The following is a 26,411-nucleotide window of genomic DNA, read 5'->3' as shown; positions in this document are numbered from 1 at the left end:
ATCTGTGCCAAATTTCAGCTAAATATCTCAATTTTTTAAGGCTCTAGAGTGATTACAACAGACAGGCGGACTGACGGACAGACACACGGACATCGTTAAATTGTCTTAGATTTTTACGATGCACTCTCCAATGCGGGTGCCTAAAATCGGGCGGTGCTGACTATATAATACCCTACACCAACACTATATGTACCAATTTGGAGCTATATCAAATTCTGAACGTATTTTATGGACATAGGTGGAGGTTTTCAGATGGGATGTAGTGTATTTTCCAAATTAAATACAAGAAATAATGCAGTCCTATTTAACAAATTTCTTTTTTATTTTAAATATAAAGAACAACTAATAAACTAAAAAATAACTTGTTTGTATCAAAAAAGAACTTTGAGATCAATAAAATAATGTACAACAAATCTTTTGCATCTTTTCAATATCACGTAATTTATTTAATAAGAGCTATTTTCAGACAGAAATAACAAAATTGCCAAACAACAAAAACAAGAAGACAAGCCTTCTACAAAACCAAGAATAAATAGCAACAGTAAGTTTGTAAACAACAGCATAGCTGTGTATAATGGTAACGCTGAACCGAACGGTAACACTGTACCGAACCGTAGCGCTGTACATCACGGTAACGCTGTACATGACTGTAGCACTGTATCCAATGGTAACGCGGTAAAACTGTAATCTGTATACATCGGTAGTGCTGTGAGATACTGTAATACTGTATCAAACGGAAGTGGTGCGGCCGGTAAGGCTGTATTAACGGTATTGCAGTGCAGGAGGGTAATGCTGTAGCACGGTAATGCTTATATAACGATAATACTGTACCCAAGGTAAGGCTGTAGGCATAGTAGCACTGTATACAACGATAATGCTGTTTATATCGGTAAGGCTGACGAAAATAGTGCATGTCCAAGATAAGCGGAAGTTGCACCACGCCCTCTCCATACACTGTGATATATTAATAGAAGCGGTTGTTATTTATCCAAACCGTTTATTTCCGATACAGAGTCTGAACTAAATGTATACTGAAGATGGCGCTGTCACACCTGCATACCTCAGGCATAAACCATAATAATTGCTCTTATCCATATCTCAGACATCCCGTTATCCACTACTGCTTTAGATAGTTAAGACAACATCCCAAGCTGTTTATATTTAGAAGCATAGACGTCGCTTTTGGTCTAGTTAGTAAAATTTATATCGCCCCCAAACCGCCAAAAAATTAGTGCCAAATTTTGGTTTTTAAACCCTGTCTACACTGCTCTTTAAATCCCTTTTTTACAATCAGCTGACGAAAGCCTTAAATCCGAATTTAATTATCAGTGTAAACGGGGTTTTAATAAAATCGATCATTTAGGACTTTTTTCACCTTCTGTTTAAAATTTGTGTCGATAGTGTAGACCGTTTTGATTTTACAACAAAAGCGCCATTTTAATTGTGGTTGGCATATTTGCCAGACATAAATACCTCAAACGATTCAAGCAGTAACAGCAATAACGAGGTAATTGATCGGATATTTTAATTTAGGGCTAAGTGTTTGAGGGTCGTCCACCCCCAAGCAACCACCAAAGAGAAATATTGATAGACCAGGACAATATTGGACTCAAATTAAGTACAGTGCGAATCTTTTATTCAAATTTGGGGTTACCAAATAACCCCATAAGGATAAAGGGACATATTGGTCAAACGGGACAATATAGGAAGCAAATTAAAGGCCATTGGGAGTAAAGAAAAAAAGGTGATATCCAAATTTGGCAACACCACAAAACGAATTATGGGTCGATTGGGCAATATGGGATATAAATTAAATTGAGATCAATATTTGGGACGAAGTAAGCGCGTGCTAAGTTCGGCCGGGCCGAATCTTATATACCCTTCACCATGGATCGCATTTGTCGAGTTCTATGAGCGGTATCTCTTTTTAGACAAACAAAGAATATTGAATAAGAACTGCTGTGCTATTGGAGCTATATAAGTTATAGTCCGATTCGGACCATAAATGAATGCTGAACATTGTAGAAGTCATTGTGTAATATTTCAGTTCATTCGGATAAGAATTGCGCCTTGAAGCAAAATCGGGAGATAGGTTTATATGGAAGCTGTATCAAGCTATTGATTGATTAGACAAGTATATTGAACGTCATGAGAGAAGCTGTTGTACAAAATTTCTGCCAAATCGGATGAGAATTGCGCCCTCTAGAGGCTCAAGAAGTCAAGATCCAAGATCGGTTTATATGAGAGCTATATAAGCGCCATACTTAGCACCGTTATTGAAAATCATTACAAAACACCTCATGCAAAATTTCAACCAAATCGGATGAGAATTGCGCCCTTCAGCGGCTAAAGAAGTCAAGACACAAGATCGGTTTATATGGCAGCTGTACCAGATTATGAACCGATTTGAATCATGCTTAACACCGTTGTTGGAAGTGATACCAAGACAATACGTGCAAAATTTCAGTAAAATCGCACGAGAATTGCGCCCTCTAGAGGCTCAAGAAGTCAAGACCCAAGTTCGGTTTATATGGCAGCTATATCTAAACATGAACCGATTTGAACCATACTTAGCGAAGTTGTTGGAAGTGATACCAAAACACCATGTCCAAAATTTCAGTCAAATCGGACGAGAATTACGCCCTCTAGAGTCTCAAGAAGTCAAGATCCCAGATCGGTTTATATGGCAGTTATATTAAAACATTGACCGATTTGGCCAATTTACAATACCAACCGAACTACAGTAATAAAAAGTAATTATGGAAAATTTCAAGCGGCTAGATTTACTCCTTCGAAGGTTAGCGTGCTTTCGAAAGACAGACGGACATGGCTAGATCGACTTAAAATGACATGACGATCAAGAATATATTGGGTTGCCCAAAAAGTAATTGCGGATTTTTCATATAGTCGGCGTTGACAAATTTTTTCACAGCTTGTGACTCTGTAATTGCATTCTTTCTTCTGTCAGTTATCAGCTGCTACTTTTATATATATTTGATTAAAGTTCATTCTAAGTTTTATTAAAAATGCATTTATTTTCTTTTAAAAAATCCGCAATTATTTTACAACCCAAAATATATACTTTATGGGGTCTCAGACGCATATTTCTAGGTGTTACAAACAGAATGACGAAATTAGTATACCCCCGTCCTTTGGTGGAGGATATAAAAAATCGGATCAGATTTGGATACAGCTCCAAATATATGTTCGCCCGATTTGCAGGAATAATGCAATAAAATTGTCATTTGTTAACCGATTCTCTCGAAATTTAGCAGGATTCTCTCTTGACTCTCGATATTACTGGTCAATTTCATGGAAATCGGTTCAGATTTAGATATAGCTCTCATATATATATATCACCCGATTTTAACTTCTAGAGCCACTGCAAGTGCATTTATTGACCAATCTTGCCAAAATTTTGCACAATGCTTTCCTCGATGACTACCACAATATCTGAGTTTGCTCGAAATCGGCTCCGATTTAGATATAACTCCCATATATACGTTCGTACGATTTTGAGAAATATTGCAATGAAGTGTTCATTTGTTAACAGATTCTCTCGTAATCTGGCAGGAGGGATTTTCTTATGACTGTCGACGTTATTGGTGAATTTTATAGAAATCGGTTCAGATAAGTGCCATATACATATATCGCCTGATTTTCACTTCTAGAGCAATCGAATTTATTGACGAATCTTTCCAAAACTTTGTACAACGCTTTCCTCGACAACTACCACAATATCTGAGAAGTTTGGTCAAAATCGGTTCAGATTTAGATATAGATCACATACGTATGTTCGTCCGATTTCGATTAATTTGCAATAATGATGGCATTTGGCAACTGTAGTTATTACAGTTTGAACATATTTGCTCGAAATTTGATACGGATTATTAACCCATCTGAAAAGATCCGCAGAAGTCTATCAAAATTAGCTCCCACACTGTACTTACAGGGTAGGTGTGGGGTATTATATAGTTGGCATGGCCCGACTTTTGCCCTTCCTCACTCTTTATATATAAGATATGTGAACTTTATACAACTCTGATAAGATATGGTTCATCAACATTTCCTAACGACCTACATCAATAAAAACTATCTGTGCAAAATTTCAAGTGACCAACTTCGTTCGTTTAAGCTCTATCCTTATTTGACCAGCCGGACGAATGGTCGAACATGTCTACATTGACCCGAAATGTCAAGACGAAAAGAATATATATATATATATATATTTTATAGATTCGCAGATCGATATGTAAAGGTGTTATTATTCCCACCACCTATTCCATAGTGGTGTGTGTGTAAAAAACCGACCTATTAAATGGAGCATTTGACAGAGATTACAGTTATTCATATGTAACAGTCCCCCTTTGGCAACAACTATCAAAAGGAGAGAAAGAAAAAAAGCTTTTCCAAGAGCAAACTTTGTAAAAGCTTTATGAGATGTTATCCAAGCAAACTGTTGGATGAATGCCAACCATCTCTTAGTACGTTGTTAACGGTTGTACGCGCGTGTTGTAATTTCGAACTGCAGGCAAAAGAGCAAAAAAAGGACAACTGAAGGAATTCGCTTTTTTTACAAAAGAAATAAATCCTTTTTAACATAAGGGACCCATTGCTCGGGACAGAATAGAGGACAAATAAATAAAATTAAAAAAAAGTTAATTTGATTTTCTAAATCAAAAACCTCAAGCAGCCACTGGTGGATAAAAATTTACAGAAAATAAATTCTAGTGATTTTGAAAAAAAAAATTATTATAAAAAGTTTCGCTAATAGTTTTTGTTATTGCAAAGAAAATTCTCAAGAATCGAATTAAACATAAAATGAAGTCTAAGTAGCAGTGAATGTGAAAAATTATATAAAACAGTGTAGACGACATCGTGTCCTCTATGTATCTATGATTATAAATCTCCCTCCTCGAGAAGTAAAACAAACAACGAAATCATCTACTCATCATTAAAATAAAACAACTCAGTCAGCTAGTCAGTCAGTCGATAGAAAAAAAAAAATACACAGGTGAATGAATGTGAAACACAAACTGAAATAATGCAAAAAAAATGAAATAAAAGCCTTGCGACTCCATGTATGTACACCTCCTACGCAGAAGTATGAATTTTCCTTGGGAAAAAAACATACTAACACACACACACTAACAAACATACTTTAAAGGAAAAACCAAAGAAAAACCACCACATGTTGGAAATGTCCTAAAAATAACAATAAATGTTGCAAGTTTACCTCTTCATCCACACTTGACTCTCTCTCTGCGACCAAGCCTACAATTACCACGGACTGAAGCAACACCATGATTATAATTAATGGTATTTGCATTCTTTATAGTCGTTTAGACCCCCAAGCTATAGGGGAAAAAAGAACCCACCATGAAATCATAGTTTTATTAGATTCAACAATTACTGCTGTTGGCAAAAAAACAAAACAGCCGAAGGTAAAAAGGAGCCTAAAAACACGAAACTAAGGCAAAAGCAAAAGTGTGCTAGTAGTACAACATTCCTGTACATCCTTTTCAAGGGGGTAAGCGGAGAGCAAGCGAAAAGTTGAAGAGCATGTTTTGTTAACGTATGAGTCTAGGGGGGTGGTTTTCTCATCGATTTTCCCGCCACAACTTGTTATACATACACAAATCACAAAAACAGTTGGTCGAACGACCTACCGACCGACCGACCCACCGACCAAGCATCAAATATTCAAACGCCACGACTTACATTGCGGAGTTTACGCGCAACAGCAGAGTGTATCTGTTGCCCTACAGAGCCATAAAGGAACAACAAGCACGCACACACACATATATATCCCCCCTAAGGTTCAAAGAGCTTACGTCTGTGTGTTGAATATTTAGTGCTTGGGTTCGAAAAAGTGGGAGTTATATACAGTCCCGAAAACAGGCCCTTTTTTGGTTTGTGAAAACAATTCACGAGACGTCGTTTTTTAACGCTTCAAACTCATAATTTATGCATTCAAATAATAATTTCCAAAAATATGGCTTCATTCTTTCCATTTCTAATCCTGCTGCTTGCATCACTTCATGGCTCGGCATGTCAGTCATCGACAATATGTTTATTTAACAGTCTGTTCACAGCTAAAGTGATTATTTATTTGGCAACTAACACTTGCATTAATACCTTACAATTCATAGGCCTTCTTTTTATTGATGGACATTAATGTATGAAATTTAATAGTGTAAGACCATAGCCTTACTAAAACAAAGTATGGAAATTTGGAATTTTGCTATAAAAAATTGTTGCTTTCTGCTTACATTACTTTTTTTGATCTGCTATCGATGTTCAAGGCAAAAAGGATGTCAAATGTGGGCCATAATGCCATTGTGTTTTTTATACCCACCACCATAGGATAGGGGTATACTAATTTGCTTATTCCGTTTGTAACACCTCGAAATATTGATCTGAGACCCTGTAAAGTAAAGGTGGAAACAGCTCATCTTTAGTTTGGTCTATAATTTAACCATGAATCGTCTAACAAACGAACAGAGCTTGCAAATTACTAAAGGATCGCTCCGCTTCACCTTCTTTAACTCTCTAATATCTTTTTAGGGTGGGAACACTTCGCCCTGAATGCGCATATCGAATTCGTGCCATTGTAGCCTATGACGCCTAACGCGTTCGAATCCTGGCAAGAACATCCGACAAAGCGGTGTTTATCCCCTCTTAATGTTGGCGACCACCGTGGAGGCCACCGTAGCGCAGAGGTTAGCATGTCCGCCTATGACGCTGAACGCCTGGGTTCGAATTCTGGCGAGACCATCAGAAGAAATTTTCAGCGTTGGTTGGCAACATTTGTGAGGTACTATGCCATGTAAAATTTCTCTCCAAAGAGGTGTCGCACTGTGGCACGCCGTTCGGACTCGGCTATAAAAAGGAAGCCCCTTATCATTGAGCTTAAACTTGAATCGGCTGCACTCATTGATATGTGAGAAGTTTGCCCCTGTTCCTTAGTGGAATGCTCATGGGCAAAATTTGCAATGTTGGCGACATTTGAGAGGTACAATGCCTTGCATGGTCATTTAAAAGATTTTCCCTAAAGAGGTGTCGCACTGAGGAACGCCGTTCGGACTCGTCTACAAAAAAAGGTCGCTTACAGTGAGTTTAAACTTGAATCGGGAAGCACTCATTGATGTGTGAGAATTTGCCCTTCTCGGTTGCTGGTGGTAATATTCTGCCTTAGGGTAATGTTCTCATTAGGGGAGGGATGGCACCTCAGACATTTCGACTCAAATATGGGTATCAAATTTGTGCTGCACTTCCAAATCCCTTTAGTTTGAGCCACCTATTGCCATGGCCGGTAGATATGAACCGTTTGAAGGGTGTTTTGGGACAGGGGCGGCCAGCGGCACTTTGCATTGAAAATGCATATCAAATTCGTTCTTTATTCCCAACGGAAATGAAGTTCAGTTTAGGGGGTGCTTTTGAGGCTGGGTACTTGGATCCAAATTTTAATATCATATTCCTTTTTTGGTCTCCAATACCTTTTATTTGATACCCTTATTGTGCTCATCGGACCACTTTCGGATATGGGTGGCGTTTTTGGGGTAAGGGGGAGGGTCCGCCTCCAACCGATATCTAAAAATTATATAGCCTATGTTTCCTTCCAGACAAACGTACACAATCTATGAAAATGTTAAGAAAATCGGTTCAGCCAAGTATCATATAGTCAAAATGGGTCTAATGTCGTTTTTGAGGGGTGGCGTGACCCCCTATATTTCCATCTGATTTTGTATGCCACATTCGAAATCTACTCCCCAATACCTTTTATTTGAGCCCCATATTGAAATGAACGTCTAATATGTCTGTTTGGGGGAGTTTAGGGGTTGGGATGGCCCGATGGGTACTTAGACTCATATTTTAATACCATATTCATATTCCACTATCCAATACCTTTAATGTGATACCTATATTGTCCGTTCGGTCCACTTTTGATTCTGGGTTGTGTTTTTGGCATAAGGGGGAGGGTCCGCCCCCCCTCCGATACCGAAAAATTATATGTTTCCTTCCAGACCAACCAACACAATATGCGAAAATTTCGAGAAAATCGGTTCAGCCGTTTTGCAGTCTACACGGAACAAAGAAACCAAGTCTCATATATCCGTGATTGGCTATTGTGTCCATTTTAGGCGTTTTTTGGGGGTAGATGACCCCCTATACTTTGACATGATTGTGTATGCCTGATTCGTTATCTACTCCCGCATACTTTTCATTGGATATACATATTGTCCTTATCGATCCACTTTTGATAGTGGGTGGTGTTTTTGGGGTAACGGTGGAGGCCCCCCCTCCGTTATTAATAAATTATAAAGCCTATTCCTACTTCCTGACCATATTCGTAATCTCCACCCGAATAACTTTAATTTGAGTCCCATATTGTCATGATCGTCAAATAAACCTATTTTAAGGGGTTGGGGTGGCCCCCCAGGTACATGGACCCAACTTTTATTATGAAATTCGCGCTCTACTCTTGAATACCTTTCATTTGAATCTCATATTGTCCCGATCGGTCCACTTTTATTTTTGAGTAGTACTTTTGGGGTAAGGGGGAGGGTCCGCCCCCCTCCCGATATCAAAAAATTATATAGCCTATGTTTCCTTCTAGACAAAAATACACAATCTGTGAAAATTTCAAGGTAATCGGTTCAACCGTTTTTGCGCCTATACGGAACAAACAAAAAAACATACAAACGGTCCATAAGATGCGTGCTCTGTTAAGAAAGTTCATCGCGCGTTTCTTCCATTGACCGACGAAGCTCATTTTTACTCATTGGGTATGTAAATAAGCAGAATTGTCTACTTTAGAGTGAAGATCAGCCTGAAGCATTGCAAGAGTTACCAATGCATCCAGAAGAAGTCACAGTTTGGTGCGGTTTATGGGCTGGTGGCATCATTGGACCGTACTTCTTCAAAGATGATGTGAATCGCAAAGTAACTGTGAATGGTGAGCGCTATCGTGAGATGATATCCAACTTTTTTTGCCTAAAATGCAAGAGCTTAACTTGGATGACATTTGGTTTCAACAAGTCGTTGCCACATGTCAAACAGCACGCGTAACAACGCGACTGGTCAATTGGCCGCATAGATCGTGCACTTTGACTCCTTAAGGCAATTTTTTGTTGGGCTATGTTAAAGCTCATGTCTTAACAGACAAGCCCGCTTTAATTGACGCATTGGAAGACAAGATTGAAGCATTAATTCGTGGGATACCGGCCGAAATGTTGAAAAGAGTATGCCAAAATTGGACTAAGCGGTATGGACCGTACTATCGATTCAAATAAATATTTTATGCATTTTTCTGAATTTTATGCGTTTTTTTTAATTTTTTCTATAGTTCTTAAAAAATCACTCTTTATTTATTTCTATCAAACTATATATATATGACATTCTAAGTCGATCTAGCCATGTCCGTCTGTCGCAATCATGATAGCGGTCGAACGATCTAAAATATGCGATTGAAATTAATTTTGCACCGATACTTCTTATGGATGAAGGTCGTTGAGGATTGCAAATCGGCCCTATCGATTCAGATTTGGATATAGCTTCCATAGAAACCGAACCACGGTTTGCCTTTTTGAACCCTCAATGGTCTCAATTTTCACCTGATTTGGCTAAAATTCGGCACACAGACTTCCGTTATGACCTCCAACATCTATGTCAACTATGATTTGAATTGGTTTACATGCTGATATAACTCCCATATGAACTTAACCCTGGTTTTGACCTTTTGAGCTCCTAGTAGCCTCATTTCTCATTTAATTTGGCTGAACCTTGTCATAAAGACAAAAATCCGTGCTAAGTATGATCCGAATCGGTCTATTTACTGATACAGACCCCATGCAAACCGATCCTCATATTTGGCTACTTGAACTCCTAGAAGCCTCAATCAATACCCGGTTTGATTATTTACAAAAGAATTCAAATACAAACTGAGTTAATAAGGGTAACTTTTTATCGGAATCCATGGTGGTGGGTAACCAATATTCGACCCGGCCGAGTTTAGCACATTTTTACTTGTTTTTTTGCTCACATCATATGTTATGCATATGCACATACATATGTATGTATATGTGTGTCTTAAAGTGTGAAAGCTGCCAAAGGATATTTACTACTGGTGTTGGCTGCAAGGGATTAAGTGTTGCTTACTTCTGATACACACAAAAAAGGCAAATCATTCTTGATAAAAACACATGGTGTTAAGGAGACTTTGGGTGTAGAAAAACCGGTTTTGGGGAAATGAAGCAGGTTGTAAGTAAGAGGAGTGGGTTCTTTGGAACAGTGTAAAAATTTATAAGAATCAAAGCTTGTTTCTGTCAGATAAGCTGATGGAATATGGAAAAAAGGCTGCAAATCATTATCCCCATTAACGTGGGATTGGGATGCAGTAATCTCGTTATTTCATTTCTGTCACTTCGGATCAGCGAGCATATTAAGTTTATATGTATGTACCAGTATACATAGGCTTGACACCCTATTTGAAACTTTAAAGATATGCACACTAATAAAGACCTTAATTGAATGATCAATTTTTGAACTATTTAGGGAAACATTTCCTTTTGAGAATGATTTTTTATTTGGTATTAAGAACTTTTATACCCAACACGATAGGATAGGGGCTATATTCATTTTGTCAATCCATTTGCAAAACTTCGAAATATCAATCTCTGACCATACAAAGTATACATATGCTTTTGATCGTCGTAAAATTCCAAGGTGTCTGTCCGTCCGTCGGTTCGCTTTTTGTAATAACGCTATAGCCTTAAAAAGTTACCCCAGTTAAGTTCTCAAATTGGCCTAATCGGACTTAATTTTGATTAACAATGACATAGAAAAGTCGACATAGGTCTACATACATAATCTGCCCCATGCCACAATAGACATACACCTTAGCCAGTAATCTTCTGGTTGTGCGCTCTAAAAACTAAAAAGTAAACTCGAAAAAGAAAATTTTAAGTTAGGAATTCCATGCTACTTAAAAAATCCATGATGGTTTTCCATACCACTCCCTTAAGTTGGTTCATATCTGGTATCGTGTCCTCACCTAAGTACCGGGTTCTATTAGCCGCGAAAGCCGGGCAATGACAAAGGAAATACTCAAACGTCTCATCATCTTCCCTACATGCCCTTCACATGCCATCACTTGCCGCACCGATTTTGCATAAGTGAGCTCGAAGTCCTATGTGTCCCGTTATGACACCAAAAGCTATATTGACCTCCTTCTTACTTCTTTTCAGTAATAGCCTCGTCCTCTCACGATCCGGATCACCCCATTGGATTGTCGCCGTGCTACCGACAGTTTCGCTGTCCCACAATGTTACGTTTGTCACCCACGCCCTTAAATAGGACTGCGTCGACACGAAAGGCTTCGGGTTAACCAAGTTTATCGACGGCATTTCTCTAGCCTTCACCGCCAAATCGTCTACGCTTTCATTCACCTTTACTCCGTTATGGCCCGGCATCCAAACGATGCGGATTGTACCATTCTCGAGAAAGAGTTAATCTCCTTCTTACACTGAAAGACTGCTGGTGACCTTACCGTCCTGGTTGTTATTGCTCTTATGGCCATTTCACTGTCCGTAAAGATGTTAGTACCACACCACCTCACAAATTCCGTGATCGCCCGGATCTTTCCCTGCAGGACCGTATTATGGTCAGGCCTTCTTAAAAAGATCTCAATTCCTGGGTTCTCAATGTAGACTCTACATACCTCACTCAAAAAATACGTTTTAACAAACGAAACTTATTTACGAAAAAGTTTTTCTGCCAAATATCTATTGTTGCTGAATTTGTTTTCCATGGACCCAGTATTATAATTTATTAAAATTTTTTGGGCAAAATGCTATCTCAACTACGTTACTATTACTTTAAATAAGTCATATTTATGAAAAGGTATGTAGACATATCTGTGCCACTGTAGCTGTCATATAGACCGATCTGCCGATTAAGGGTCTTCAGCACATGCTAAATTTCCCACGAACATTAAGGAACAGGGAATACTTCTCTCATATCGATGAGTGCCTTCTAATTAAAGTGTCAAGCTATTTTATGCCGAGATTCAACGGCGCACAGTGGGATGGAACCGAAAAAAATAGAAAAACATATGCTGTGTGAGAACGGATGGTGGTATATTTTTGAAATTAGGAATGGTTAGAGTTGAGGTATTAGCGAAATCGTTAGCAAAAATATCAATGACTTTGCCGCTAAAAGTGTCCACAACGGATAATTCAGTAAAAAGTTATACATTTTGGAAGTCAAAAAATGTGGAAAAAGTATATTTTTTGGTAAAAAAAGAGACTATTGAACATCTGCTGTTTTGTCCCGCACTGGCATCAGAAGGAGTTCCAATTTAGGTTTTCATTTATTTAAGAAATCGTCCGATTTACCGGATAAGAACATTCACAAGTTGTTGGGCTTTCTAAAGCGATCTGTATAGTTCAACGGCAGGAACTGGAATGGATCTTGCTTCTCTTATTCTTGTAGTATCGCAATGGAAAAAAACGTCCAAGTGAGTCTAATGGCAAACTTTATCAAACGCCGGGAATTAACCCAGACGTTCAGCGTCATAGGCGGACATTCTAACATCTGCGGTTGCCCTATATCATTAATTAATTGCCTCATATCATTAATTGGCAAATTTTGATGCAATTTCAAACAGTGAGTTTTCCTAAGCCCCTCAACATTCTTTTCAAATATTGCCACGGCCGGATCGACCTGACCAGGTCGATTTGGATCATATTTGGTTCAGGAATCATATTGTGATGTCAACCTCTGCGGTTGCCTCATATCCCGTCATAAGCATTCAGCACATAAAACCCGGATTAATTGGCCAATTTTGATGAAATTTCACACAGCGAGTTTTCCTAAGCCCCTCAACATTCTCTTCAAATATTGCCACGACCGGATCGATCTGACCAGGTCGATTTGGATCATATTTGGTTCAGGAATCATATTGTAATGTCAACCTCTGCGGTTGCCTCATATCACGTCATAAGCATTCAGCACATAAAACCCTGATTAATTGGCCAATTTTGATGACACTTCACACAGTTAGTTTTCCTAAGCCCCTTAACATTATTTTCAAATATTGTCACGACCGGATCGATCTGGCCGTCGATTTGGACCATATTTGGTTCAGGTATCATATTGTGATATCAAGAGTTCGGCATGACCGAACTTAATGCGTTTTTATTATTTTTATACCCTCCACCATAATTTCGTCATTCTGTTTGTAACTACTCGAAATATTCGTCTGAGACCCCATAAAGTATATATATTCTTGATCGTCGTGACATTTTATGTCGATCTAGCCATGTCCGTCCGTCTGTCCGTCCGTCCGTCCGACCGTCCGTCCGTCCGTCTGTCTGTCGAAAGCACGCTAACTTCCGAAGGAGTAAAGATAGCCGCTTGAAATTTTGCACAAATACTTCTTATTAGTGTAGGTCGGTATTGTAAATGGGCCATATCGGTCCATGTTTTGATATAGCTGCCATATAAACCGATCTTGGGTCTTGACTTCTTGAGCCTCTAGAGTGCGCAATTCTTATCCGATTCGAATGAAATTTTGCACGACGTGTTTTGTTATGATATCCAACAACTGTGACAAGTATGGTTCAAATCGGTCCATAACCTGATATAGCTGCCATATAAACCGATCTTGGGTCTTGACTTCTTGAGCCTCTAGAATGCGCAATTCTTATCCGATTGGAATGAAATTTTGCACGACGTGTTTTGTTATGATATCCAACAACTGTGACAAGTATGGTTCAAATCGGTCCATAACCTGATATAGCTGCCATATAAACCGATCTTGGGTCTTGACTTCTTGAGCCTCTAGAGGGCGCAATTCTTATCCAATTTGAATGAATTTTGGCACGTAGTATTTTGTTATGATATCCAACAACTGTGCCAAATATGGTTCAAATCGGTCCATAACCTGATATAGCTGTCATATAAACAGATCTGGGGACTTGATTTCTTGAGCTTCTAGAGGGCGCAATTCCTATCCGATTTGGCTGAAATTTCGCAAGACGTTTTTTTGTTACTTTCAACAACTATGTCAAATAAAGTACACGTCGGTTCATAACCTGATATAGCTGCCATATAAACTGATCTGGGATCTTGACTTCTTGAGCCTCTAGAGGTCGCAATTATTATCCGATTTGACTGAAATTTTGTACGACGGATTCTCTCATGACCATTAACATACGTGTTTATTATGGTCTGAATCGGACAATAGCCCGATACAGCTCCCATATAAATCGATCTCTCTATTTTACTTCTTGAGCCCACAAAGGGCGCAATTCTTATTCGAATTGGCTGACATTTTACACAGGTCTCCAACATATAATTTAATTGTGGTCCAAACCGGACCATATCTTGATATCACTCTAATAGCAGAGCAAATCTTTTCTTATATCCTTTTTTTTTGCCTCAGAAGAGATGCCGGGAAAAGAACTCGACAAATGCGATCCATGGTGGAGGGTATATAAGATTCGGCCCGGCCGAACTTAGCACGCTTTTACTTGTTTATTATACCCACCACCACAGAATGGCGGTATACCAATCTAGTCATTCCGTTTGTTACATCTCGAAATATTGATCTGCGAGCCGATAAAGTATATATTCTTGATCGTCTTGACATTTTATGTCGATCTATGTTCGTCCCTCTGCCCCGCATTATGTCAGCAGTTAAGGTATTTTAGAAGATCTCCCAGGTTAATCTCTGTTTTCTCAGTGAGGTCTTTAAACGTAAGGTCGTAAAACGTAATATTGGCGCTGAAGAAGAACTAAGAACTCTTCAAGTGTCTTCTACTTTTCCACATTGTTACTGCTCAGATAGTGGTAGTAATAAAGTTTCAGTCGAGATGAGTGATTTTTAATAAGCCTGTAGCTAGTGAGTATTGCGATGAGTCTCAACCAGTTTCATCCATTCTGAGTAATCAGAAAAGAATCATTCGATAGATGTTTTTTGTGGTGGGGTGCATTAGCATATCGACCCTGTCTTAGTTCTATTTCACCTGATCTATGCTTGTATTAGGTAGTCACAGAAAATATCCTTTTTAGCGGCGTTGCGACTGATGTCGTCTGAAGATCTTTTTAGCTGTTAGAGGTATTATACAAGAGGCGACGTATTGTCCACAAACATTCTGAGACGCTCCATTGTGTGATGCTGCTTAAATATGGTCTTTCGTATTTTATTCTACTCGAAAAAGAACTGCGAGGAGGACACCTTTACCAACTCCGCAACTCATCTGAAGCCATTCGTATATACAGAGATCGCCAGAGAAATTTACTTATTTGAAAAACTCCCGAGTGGTGTGTTGGGCGGGGAGTTGGTCGAGAGGGAATGCATCTGGAGGGGGAAGTCCCCAAGTATGTTTCTCTCTCCAGTCAATTGCCACCATACTCTGGTCTAGGGAGCAGCGGCATTTCGCCATCTAGAGCTTCATTTCTTACGGTAGCTCACTTGTTGCTAAGCAAAGTGCCTTCCGCACTTGCTTTTTGAAAAAACTGCCGAGCGGTGAATTGGGCGGGGAGGGGATCGAGATGGAATGCATCTGGAAGGGAAGTCCCCAAGTATGTTTCTCTCACCAGTCAATCCCCACCATGCTCTGGTCTAGGAAGTAGCGGAACTTCGCCATCGAGAACTTTTCTTCGGTCATTCACTTGTTTCTACGCCGCGTACATTCCACACGCGCTTTGAAATTCCTCCTCAAAGATTTGTTCCTGGCCGTAATTCGATTCTATCATGGGTTAACTCATTTCGGGAGTGTGGAAGTGTTGCTTAACCCAGAAATGGACTTCAACCGACCATGAGAACTCTCGAAAATGTCGAAAGAGATAGGTAGCCAGTTGTGCGTTATCCCCAGCGTTCGGCTACCAAACACGCAGCTGCTGTGGAAATTTCTGACACTACTGTTCGACGAATTCTCCATCAAGACCTTAAATTTCTTCCCTATAAATTAGCTGTGAAGCAAGAATTAACTGAACGCGATTTTGTTGCCCGTCAAAATGCGAGAACATTTGCCCGAACGCTTCATCTCCATCTCTCTCTCTCACTCTCTCTCTCTCTCTCTCTCTGAGGCGACCTCCAATAGCCGGCTTGCTCTCCAGATTTGAGTCCGTACGGTTTCTTTTTATGGCGTTATTTGAAATCCCTGGTTTATGTTGACCTCCCACGGATCATAGCACACCTCAACAACAACATTTAAGAAGCCATTGTCAACATACCGATTGATATGCTGCAAAGAGTGGACATGAATATCCAAAATCAACGTAATCAGTGTATGCGCAATGGGCTCGCCATTTACTCGATGTCATTTTCATGACTGCATGAAAAAAGTCAGGATATTGTATTCTCAAAAAAAGGGATTTAAAACAATAATTGAAGTAGTTTGGTTTTTATTGACGTTTCAAATAAGTCAGATTCTCTGGCGCACCCTGTACCTGGGTGTCATATGCTAGCAAATTATGTGAAGGTCTATGCAGCAGTGCAGTAGTCCAGCTGTGTTTGTTTTTCCAGTGTGGTTCTGAAAGATACGAGAATGTCCTTATGTTGTATCTTTCCTAATTTCATAAAAAAATACCATTGTACGACTCAATTATTTTGATGTTCAATTCCATTGTCAATCCCCTTTTGACATAATTTTATCGTAAAGTGGTATAATTTATCCAGTATGGCCCTCCTGCAACTGTGTCAAGAATACATAGTACAAGCAGGACCAATGTTCCTTAACCTGCATAAAACTTCGTTCTTTCATTCTTAAATTTACTTAACTATCGATTATTGTTTGCTATACAAAGTAATGATATCTCATTATTACCAGCATTCATTTCAACCAATATGTCTTCATAATTAGTCAAATAATTGATATATTTCATTGGTCGTTTATTAGGTGCGTAATTTTCTCTAATGCCACAGATAACAATTATAGTCGAACTTTATTAATTATATTTGTTATACGACATACAAACTACCCTCAATTAACGACCATATTCACAAAACTTAATGAAGCCTTAAAAAATGTTTATTTGACAGTTCTATAAAGAAAATCTGTCAAAAAGGTTTATTTGACTGTTCTATAAAGAAAATCGATCAAATAAACCTATTTCAAGTTTACATTAAGTTTTTTGAATACGGCCGTAAGTATTTATGGAAAAAATATTGCAAATTTCATTGGAGTTCATTAAGAGAAATCAGTGAAAAATGTGGTACTCAATTTAAAATAAAAATAAAAGCGTTGGCATCACTGACATTCTCTTGAGAATATAGAGTGAAGTATATATGCGCATCCCAATAGTGCCTTTCAGCCATTTATGAGTGAAGTGGCATGTCTGAGATTTTTACATGTTGCATGTTTCATCTTTGTGGCAAATTTGACGTAATTGGATGTTATTTGAATTTATTATGCAATGACAAGTAATGGAGGCTTGGGGAGGAGATGTAAGCATGAATGTAAAAATTTAATTGGGGAAAAGGAGTATATGCTAGAAAATTACTTATAGGTTTAAAGACAAACGTTTTACTTATAAAACTTAACAAAATATTATGTTTTTGGTTTATAAAAACACAAAGAAGATAAAAATTTAAATTTACAGAAGATAAAATTTAAATCTTTACATCCATTGGAGGCCACCCTAGAGCAGAGGTTTGCATGTCCGTCTATGTCCGAATCCTGGCGAGAACATCATGAAAATTTTCAGCGATGGTTATCCCCTCCTAATGCTAGCGACATTTGGGAAGTACTGTACCATTTAGTATGGCAGCCATGTAAAACTTCTCCCGAAAGAGGTATCGCACTGCGGCACGCGGTCGGACTCGGCTATAAAGTGGAGGTCTCTTATCATTAAGCTTAAAACTTGAATCGGACAGCACAAGTATAAGATCGTTACGTATCATCGCTTTGCATTAAAGGAGTTGTAATGGGAAATAAGTCACAACACGAAATGCATGAAAGATGGAATGACTTTGACTGTGGCTAAAAAGTTTAATGATATAATGATAGAAATAGAATTTTATGCACATAGAAAATATAGCAAAAAAATGTTTGCTTTCTATTTTAAATAGAAACAAAAACAAATCCTATATTGGTTTCAGCTGGACAAATTAATCCAACAACAAAATAAAGTAGCATAAAACAAGATAAATGAACTGGAGGCTTCTTTTAATGACAAAATTTAAAAAAAAAAAAATTAACCAACATTTTCAACGAAAATAAAATTTGGATTAAATTTTCCGTAGGAATGAAATAGCGCAACATACTTATTTAGTTAAGAGTTTTAGGTTGATATTGAACCATTACACAAATGCTGTCCTTTTTTCCATTCGAACACTGTAATTAATAACACGGGATATTCCAAACTAAATACAAACACTGATAGCTCAGTACCGTACCCCCAGAAAAAAAAACAGGTGCCGTTTAAAATTAGATTTTCAATATATTCTTATTAATTCATACGTCTACTATCCCATCAATTCACTGAGAGGTGAAAGAACTACAGACACCACCTAAAACGCCCCTAATCATAGTAAATAATAATAACAAAATAAAGAGAGAAAAAACACAATTCATAAATACTTAATTCAGTTGAATATGAAAACAGCTACACTCCAAACTAAATAATGCAAGGAAAAAGACGAAAATGAAAAAAGCAATACAAAAGTACACACTAAAAGTCCCACCCGTCGACAATAATCACGGCACTGCAGCATATTATATGCGATGGATCACATCTTTATTGGACCAATTTAAATTCTGTTTTTTGTTCGACAACCAACAGCATCATCATCACAACAAAAAAAACCGAAAAGTAACAAATAAAAAAAGCTGCGAAAACGTGTGAGAAATACGTGAATGATGAATTTCAAGCATTATTCTACACAAAACGTTTAGTTTTCATCTCAGCTCAGCCCACCTCATATCGTTTCGTTGTCGGAGCGTAATACATTATCCACACCATCATCTAACCGCATCACCATCATCGCTGAAATTCCCAACAGAGTATCACCGAAAATCAAGTCAGTCCAACTGTCCGTCTCACCACTCGTCCGTGTGTTCATCCGTTTGGGGTTTTATTATTTATACATGTTGTAGCGCTCTCATTTATTGTAGTTGTTGCACAGTGTTTTTCCCGCCCGTACTTTTAAGGATGTTATATTCCATTTTACAGGACTATTAGGATACGTGTGTTTGTGGGCATATCGTTTCGTAGAAGAAAATGTTTAATGTGGGGAGAAACATGTTCAAATTATCTAATAAGCGCTTCTTGGAAATTTTTAAGGAGGACGTAGATTAAAACATCTACGTCCTCCAATTAAAGCAATGTTCCTTAGAATATTTAGTGGTTGTTAACGAAAGACTAGTAGACTCATCATCATGTGCTTAAATTAAAAGAACATTTTTATGTCAACAAATTTCTTATGAAGTTTAAAATGTGCACAAAATGGGCGATTGCCCACCAGCCTAAATGGAAGAACGTGATGGATTTAAGGTATTTGAACGTTCATTTCAACAATAAGCTGTTATTTTGGTGAGCAATCAGGACTTTAAGTTTATATCTCTCTTAAGTACATATCGCTTATGTACTTAAAGAGTGGTTAATTTACCGAATCAAATTTTTTTTACCCCTTCAATATGGATAGCAATTGTCAAGTTTGGGTAGGTTTTTTACGTTTTTTTGAAGCCAGCATACAAATTTTTTACTGTACATACAGAAAACAGATTCGTTGCCTCAACCAATTTTTTGCTTACCCAATGCTGATGGTTCTACACTCCATTGAAGTTTAATAAGCCTTTCTATTGTGACAACCAACGCACAGTGGAATAAAACGGATAAAACTGTTAAAGGGTAATTTTTTCTATGAGCTATAGGAAAGTTAAAAAAAAACATAACATTCAGAAAAATGCATGAAATCTTTATTTGAATCGATAATAAGGTCCATATAATTGAATGTTTGAAGGTTATTTCAAGCGTATATTGGCCGTGACTGAGCCTCATATGGTCTATCCGCTTAGTCCAATTTTGACATACTCTTTCCAACATCTCGGCCGGTATCTCACGAAATAATGGTTCAAATGTCTTCCGATGCGTCAATTGAAGCGGGCTTGCATGTTTAGACATGAGCCTTAACATAGCCCCACAAAAAATAGTCTAAAGGCCTTAAATCGCACGATCTAGGCGTCTAATTGACTGCCCTCGAACGTGAAATAAAATGGTCACCGAACTCGCCTCTCAAACAGTCCATTGTTACGCATACTGTGTGGCATGTGGCGCCGGCTTGTTGAAACCACATGTCATGCAAGTCCAGCTGCTGCATTTTGGGTAAAAAAGTTGTATATCATCACACGATAGCGCTCATCATTATCAGTTACTTATCAGTTACGCATCATCTTTGAAGAAGTACGGTCCAATGATGGCAACAGCCCATTAACCGCACCTAGCTGTGACTTTTTCTGGACGCATTGGTGGCTGCTGCAATTCGTCTGGCTTTTTCACTCCAAAATCGAAAATTTCGCTTATTTACGTACCCATTGAGCCAAAAATGAGCTTCGTCGTTCAATGGAAGAAGCGCACGATGAACTATCTCAACAGAGAACGCATTTTGATAATAAAATTAAATAATTTGCACGCGTTATTCGTTCGCAAGACGATTCATGGTTTAATTATAGACCAAACTTAACAAACAGTGAAACAAAACACAAAACGTGCGTGAGCCGTTTAAACTAGTGTTGCCAAAAAGATAATAGCTAAAAAACCACCTTTTAAAAAATATGCCATTTGAGAACGGATAGAATTAACTCTTTGAAATGGTTAGAGCTGTTGTGTAATCGAGATCACATGCAAAAGATCCCAGGTGGTCCGGGCGACTTGGAATTTCGAAAAATTTTTGGGCTATCAAATCTTCATTTGAGGTCCGATTTTCAAAAAATAAGGAAAACTTTTCTGATACAGATTGAAAAAATTCTAAGAAAAAAAAAATTTTATGCTGGCGGCATTTATGAGGAACTATGCCATCCACAAAGAGGATTGATATACCAAGGAAATTTAATTTAATTTAAATTTAATTTAATGTTTTGACATGGATGAGATATAAACCGATCTCGGATTTTGACTTCTTGAGCTTCTAGAATTCGCAGTTATCATCCGATTTAGCTGAAACTATGCCGAGTATCGGTCAATAACCTGATCTAACTGCTTTAAAAACCAATCTCCCGATTGTACTTCTTGAGTCCTTAAATGGAGCAGTTCTATTTTGACTTGGGTAAAATTTAGCAAAGCGACTTTTCCTATGACTTTCAACATGATATAGCGCCCATATGAACTGATCTACCGATTTAACATCTCTATTTAACCAACTCTATCCGACTTGGGTGAAATTTTGCACAATGTTTTCTACTATGATCTCCAACATCCAAACCTAAATGGGTCAAAAACCTAATATGGCTCCAATAGCATAGCAATTCGTAGTCATTATCCATTTTTTGCCTATAAAGAGACATCGGACAAGTAACTTGACAATGCGATCCATGGAACTTAGCACGTTTAACTTGTTTTTTTTATTTAAAGTGTGTCAATATGTGAATATATAACAGCACAGCTTCCTTTAAATGAAGCAACGTCAAATTGCAAATTGCTTAGTGGTTTCTTGGATAAAGTGAACTGTGCCAACATGTTAATATATACACTGTCAATAACCAAAAGCTGAATTATGTAAGGTAATTATCCATGGATCCCAGAGGGACTTCTCATGTAGGGACTTCTAATGTAGAAATACAATTACAAATAAGACGATAATTTAGGCACATATGAAACATTTTCTTTTCCACTTATAAATGCTATCAACCAGAATATTAAGGAAAAATAACTTTATTGACAATTTGATAATGACCACAACACATTCGGCTAAGGTTCACAAATTGTTGCAGTTTTACACAACACAAACCCAAATAACCGATTGCGATAACTCTTTGTTGGTACGAGGGCTGTTATAAAAGCTTTTGGTCAAGGCAATACTAATTGTTTCCAAATCCAATCAGAAATTTCCATTGGATAGTTCTACATTATCTAGCATAATCGTACTCACCACGTTATGACGTACGACCAGCATTTGTGTTGTTGTTGACCCCTTGGAAACGGGGTGAGATAGAGGCATCCTTGGGTATTTCTTCTACCACCATAGTACATTCGATAATGCATGAACATCTGACCCTAAAAAAGGTTTGTCCTCGTTGGATTCCGCATAATTTGACAATCGCTCCGAAAAAGGCTCGTGTCGATTAGTGCGAAGAAATGTTGAGAAAATACGATTACGGTGCTTTACAATACGTTTATAAGATCATCACAAATAGCGAATCGTGCATCTATGAGTATGAGCCCGAAACAAAAACAAGTAAAAGCGTGCAAAGTTGGACCTAGCCGAATCTTGACTACCCACCACCAAGTATTCCGCTAAAAATCTACCTTAATTAACTGAGTTTGTATTTGAATTATTTTGGTCTCAAGGCACTTAGGGGGGCCTATATAGCTATATTGACCGATTCGGATAAAACTTGGCACTGATGTTGTAAGTCCAAAGATAGGTTTTTGAGCCAAATTTCAACCGAATCAGTGAAAATTTAGATTTCTAAGGGCTGAAGAAGTCAAATCCGGGAATCGGTTTATATGGGGGCTATATCTGTTTATAGACCCAATTCGGATCATACTTGGCATGGATGTTGGAAGTCATAACTTAAGTCTTTGTATCAAATATTGAGGCTTCTAGGGGAAGTCAAATCCAGGGATCGGTTTATAAAGGGTCATTTTTTTGAGGTTAGGATTTTCATGCATTAGTATTTGACAGATCACGTGGGATTTCAGACATGGTGTCAAAGAGAAAGATGCTCAGTATGCTTTGACATTTCATCATGAATAGACTTACTAACGAGCAACGCTTGCAAATCATTGAATTTTATTACCAAAATCAGTGTTCGGTTCGAAATGTGTTCATTCACCGTTCAGCGATGAGGCTCATTTCTGGTTGAATGGCTACGTAAATAAGCAAAATTGCCGCATTTGGAGTGAAGAGCAACCAGAAGCCGTTCAAGAACTGCCCATGCATCCCGAAAAATGCACTGTTTGGTGTGGTTTGTACGCTGGTGGAATCATTGGACCGTATTTTTTCAAAGATGCTGTTGGACGCAACGTTACGGTGAATGAACACATTTCGAACCGAACACTGATTTTGGTAATAAAATTCAATGATTTGCAAGCGTTGCTCGTTAGTAAGTCTATTCATGATGAAATATCAAAGCATACTGAGCATCTTTCTCTTTGACACCATGTCTGAAATCCCACGTGATCTGTCAAATACTAATGCATGAAAATCCTAACCTCAAAAAAATCACCCTTTATATTGGGGTTATATCTGATTATAGACCCAATTCGGATCATACTCGGCATGGATGTTGCAAGTTATAACTCAAGTCTTTGTTCCAAATTTTAGCTAAATCGTATGCAAATTTAGGCTTCTAGGGGCACATGATCATACTTGGCACGATTTGGATCATACTTGGCATGGATGCTGGAAGTTATAACTCGAGTCTTTGTACCAAATTTCAGCCAAGTCTGATGAAAATTGAGAAGTCAAATCGGGGGATCGGTTTATATGGGGGCTGTGTCTGTTTATAGACCGATTCGCCAAATCGGATGAAAAATAAGGCTTCTAGGGGCTCAAGAAGTCAAATCCGGGATCAGTTTATATGGGGCTATGTCCGTTTATGTCCGATTTTGATCATATTTGGCATGTATGTTGGAAGTTATAACTCAAGCCTTTGTTACACATTTCAGCCAAATCGGATGAAAATTGAGGATTTTAGGGGCTCAAGAAGTCAAATCCGGGGATCGCTTTATATGGGGGCTATATCCAAATCTGAACCCATATGGCCTATTTGTAATCCCCAATAACCTACATCCATAAGAACTATCTGTTCAAAATTTCAAGCGGTTAGCTTTACGCGTTCGACCGCTATCGTGATTTCGACAGACGGACATGGCTAGATCGACTGAGAATATCGAAACGATGCAGAATATATATACTTTAGTGAATCGCAGATCTATATATCGAGGTATTACAACCGGAATGACTAGATTAGTGTACCCCAATCCTATGGTGGTGGATATAAAAAAAAACGATCGTGTGAGTCTTCAAAGTCGACCCAAATCCAACGAAAGGTGTTTCGTGGAAAAAGCGAAGGTAATAGCCGCCTTTGTTTTTCGGTAAAATTTGTCATGTGGCGACTGTTCCGCTTGAGCACCGGAAGGCGGTCAATTCTGAGCGGAACAGCACAATTTGATTGCCTAAAGTCTTGGGAGAAATTCAAAAATTTCTTTGGCTCTTACCCATCGGCTCAGGCCCGCGCCTTATTGACCGGCCAAAACGTCGATTTGATGGGTTATTAGACCAAAAAATTATATACCAGCCCTCGTATAAGTTCATGACACACCACCCAACCAATATCATTACTCCAACGCTATATATTTGGACTGCTTATGCTCTGCGAATCAAAGCTTGGGGGCAGTGCTAATACCGCTTGATGAGTTGCGCGCACATGTCGGCTTAGTTGTACTGCTGTCATGCTTTGAATCGCAGAGCATGTGCAGACCAAATATAAAGTAGGAGTTATGATATTGGTGGGGTGGTGGGCCATTAACTTATACTTGGCGTAATCATTGTTCGTAACGAAATACTATGGCCAACCTAAGAGATCCATTTATATGGGAGGCATATCACGTTATAGACCAATTTGGACCATATTTGACACGATCGTTGTAACGAAACAGTATGTGTGAAATTTCAGCTCAATTGGATAATTTTTGCAGATTGTAAGTGCTCAAGAAAACAAGTCGAAGGATTACTTTATAGAGTATTTATATCCGAATCAGATATGATCCACTTGGAATCCCCAACGACTTACATCAATTAGAAGTATCTGTGCAAAATTTCGAGCGGTTAGCTCAACGCGTCAAACCGCTATCGTGATTTCCACAAATGGGCGAACGTACATCGACTTTGAATGCTAAAACGATCAATAATATATATACTTTATGTGTTCGCAGATGAATATTCGAGGTGTTACAAACGGAATAATTAGATTAGACCACCATGTAAAAAGAAACAAACGCCGCAAGCAAAAACATATTTTCAAAAATCTATTGTTTTTAGCTATTATTTTTTTTGGCAATGCTGGTTTGAACAGCTCACTAACGTTTCATGTTTTGTTTCCACGTCAAACATCTTCAGTTTAGTCTACAACTCAACCGTGAATCGTCTACAAACGAACAATGCTTGTAAATTATTTGTTTTATTTTATTATCAAAATGCGTATTCTGTTAAGAAAGTTCATCGCGCGATTCTTCTATTTTATTGTCAGTTTAATAGATACTGATGGCTATTTCGGCTATTGCGACTAAATTTCGCACCAAATTTACATTGTTGGACATCAAACCACCAATGTCCTCTGTTACTCAACAACGAGGAAAGTAATGCGGAATGATTTAGGTGTGAAGCCTTCCAAAATACAGCTGATGCAAGTGTTGAAGCCGAACGACCTACCGCAACTCAGAATTTTTGGTAAATGGGATCTTGGAAAGTTGGCCGAAGATCCATTTTTTTATCGAATAATTGTGTTCAGCGACGGGGCTCATTTTTGGCTCAATGGGTACGTAAATAAGCAGAATTGACGATTTTTGAGTGAAGATCAGCCAGAAGCAATGCAAGAGCTACCTATGCATCCAGAAATATAATATCCTACACTTACCCGACTTTTTTCGAACGGATGGTTTGAAAATTTTTTTACGACCTGTACCTTGATTACAAGAATACATGGACTCACAGACGGACATGGCTAAATCGAAACTGAAAGTGACTCTCGGGTCGATCGGTATACTTATTAATGGGTCTAGCTCTTCTCCTACTTAGCGTTGGAAACAAATGCTCAAACTTATAATACCCTGTACCACAGTGGTAATGTAGGGTATAAAAAGTCACAGTTTGGTGCAGATTATGGGCTGATGACGTCATTGGACCGTACTTCTTCAAAGATGCTACGAATCGTTACGTAACTATGAATGGTGAGCGTCACCGTGAAATAATATCCAATTTTTTTTTACATGACATGTGGTTTCAAACAGACGGGTGCACATGCAACACAGCACGTGTAACAATGGACTTATTGAGAGGCGAGTTCGGTGAATATTCTATTATAGGTTCGGGACCAGTCAATTGGCCGCCAAGATCGTGCAATTTAACGCCTTTAGACTACTTTTTTTGGAGCTATGATAAAGCTCATGTCTATACAGACAAGCCCGCTTCAATTGACGCATTGGAAGACAACATTGAAGCATTGATTCGTGAGATA

General features: G+C 38.3%; 1 protein-coding gene across 2 annotated transcripts in view; it reads left to right on the top strand.

Annotated features, from left to right (window-relative positions):
* Nucleotides 1-4,500: 4,500 nt before the first annotated feature.
* The window catches only part of LOC106087084 (chondroadherin-like protein), a 37,061-nt gene continuing 15,150 nt past the window's right edge, over nucleotides 4,501-26,411 (top strand). For both annotated transcript variants that reach the window (XM_013251990.2, XM_013251989.2), the window contains exon 1: nucleotides 4,501-5,014. The gene's annotated coding sequence lies outside the window, so the exon portion shown is untranslated. The remainder of the gene's footprint in view (nucleotides 5,015-26,411) is intronic.

This window comes from Stomoxys calcitrans, chromosome 5, assembly GCF_963082655.1.
Source record: "Stomoxys calcitrans chromosome 5, idStoCalc2.1, whole genome shotgun sequence".
Lineage (NCBI taxonomy): Eukaryota > Metazoa > Arthropoda > Insecta > Diptera > Muscidae > Stomoxys > Stomoxys calcitrans.
The sequence above is the reverse complement of the archived record's forward strand: the minus strand, read 5'-3'. Positions and strand labels throughout refer to the sequence as shown.